Source organism: Aplysia californica, unplaced genomic scaffold (genome assembly GCF_000002075.1).
Source record: "Aplysia californica isolate F4 #8 unplaced genomic scaffold, AplCal3.0 scaffold00320, whole genome shotgun sequence".
Taxonomy (NCBI): Eukaryota; Metazoa; Mollusca; class Gastropoda; order Aplysiida; family Aplysiidae; genus Aplysia; species Aplysia californica.
Genome location: NW_004797590.1, coordinates 73,980 through 75,777, shown reverse-complemented (window position 1 = coordinate 75,777; position 1,798 = coordinate 73,980). Strand labels below are relative to the sequence as shown.

General features: G+C 43.1%; 1 protein-coding gene across 1 annotated transcript in view; it reads left to right on the top strand.

Annotated features, from left to right (window-relative positions):
• The window catches only part of LOC101845013, a gene marked incomplete at its 3' end in the record, with an annotated part of 39,644 nt that overhangs the window by 3,467 nt on the left and 34,379 nt on the right, over positions 1–1,798 (top strand).

The window sequence follows — 1,798 nt, the reverse complement described above, 5'->3', positions numbered from 1 at the left end:
ATAATAATAATAATAATAATGAACAATAAGAATAAGAATAATAAACTTTGTTTTATCCTGGCCTTTCCCCCATCACACACCAATTCAAGTTCTCTCAGGAATTTATTCTTGGTCTATATTTACCTCGACTGCCTCTTTTGCCTTCTATTTTTCCCAGTGAGATCGAGACATTGATGTATGCCTGTCCTGTAGTGTCTTTATGGCCAGCAATCTACGGCTCTCATAAGTTGTCAAATTTTCCTTATCTTAACAGTCAACAGTCTCGCTCCTTTTCAACTTTTTAACCCTATCCGTACGACCTGGGGTCATATTTTTTACTCCTGGGATTGTGTTCTTGACACTTTACAACACTTCTAGTACGAAGATCTCTTTGAAACTTTCAGCATTTCTCAAAAAATCTTTTTGACAGACTGCTGTCATGCAAGATGTACGGATTGGATTAACGAGTAAATTTCCTCTTTGGAAAGTGGTGCACTGAGTTCTCCCACGTCGTATGGATGCGACAGTAAAACACGACGTACGGATAGGGTTAAGCGTGTCAGCCTTTGTTTTTGGTATCGGTCTTTGTTTTGTTTGTATTGTTTTGTTTTGTTTGTTTTCTTGTTGTTTTTTTTACTGCGTGCTCCCTCCATAATGGGACGACACGCAGATGTCGCTTCACACCGGTCTTCTCTCTATCGTGTCATCACTTAAAACTTTGTCGTGATAGGTCGTGCACCTTTCGGGCCTCGTGGTGGGTGCTGTGCTGTGCTGTCTATAATTTATAATTCATCCTGAGCACAGCATGTTCGACGCAAGACGGCATTGATTGTCTCCAGTCGTTTGAAAACTGATGATGGTTGGTTGGTGGGTGGGGCTTGATTGAGGCGTGCTGACCTTGGTCGAAGTGTTTTCTCTTCGCTACCCCTCCCTCCCTCCCCACCCCCCCTCCTATTTTCTGTCTTTCTCTACTCTCTGTGAGCTCATTTTCTACTGTCTCTGCTCTCTTTTTCTAGTTCTACTGTCACTCGCCCGCTATTCTTCTTCTTCGCCTACCCTCTTTCCCGTCTCTGCTGTCTCTCTCCTCTCTTTCTCTTTCGCTACTCTCTCCCTCCTTCTCTCTTCTCTCTCTCTCCTCTCACTTTCTCTACACTCTCTTTTTCTCTTCCCCCCCCCCCCTCTCTCTCTTTTTCTCTCTCTCTTCCTCTACACTCTATCTCTTCTTTCCTACTTTCACTCTTTCTCTACTCTCACTTTCTATATTTACTGTCTCTCAACTCTCTCCCTATGAACTATCTCCCTATATACCCCCTCTCTCTCCCTCTCCACTCTCTTTCTACTATCTCTCTCTCTCTCTCTCTCTCTCTCTCTCTCATCATCGATTGACTCAAACCCTCACCGCTTTCTCTCGGGACTCCTATGATTAAAACCGTAGGCCCACCGTTCGGGGTCCTGTATTGTTTTTACAGTAACATCTATTCTAACGGTCACATGTCTAAAACAGTCACCTCTACTTTACTTACTTCTTCCGATCTAGAGAAAATCGGACTTCAGCTGCTTCGGCCTGATCACCTGTACAAACGACCTCGTCCCCCCTCCTGCGTTTTAAAAAATACAATGGCACTGCCCAAGACATCCACAAGCACTTAAATAGTCCTTGTCATTTGACGGTCATCTTTGACAGGTCCGAATATCTCTTATTTTTACGAATGATTTTTCTCTTGGGTAGTATATTATCTGCCTGTCGGTTTTTTTTCTCTCTAATCATTCTGGGGGAGAGGTGTGTGGGTTTTTTTTTTTTACTGTGGTATTGTTTATT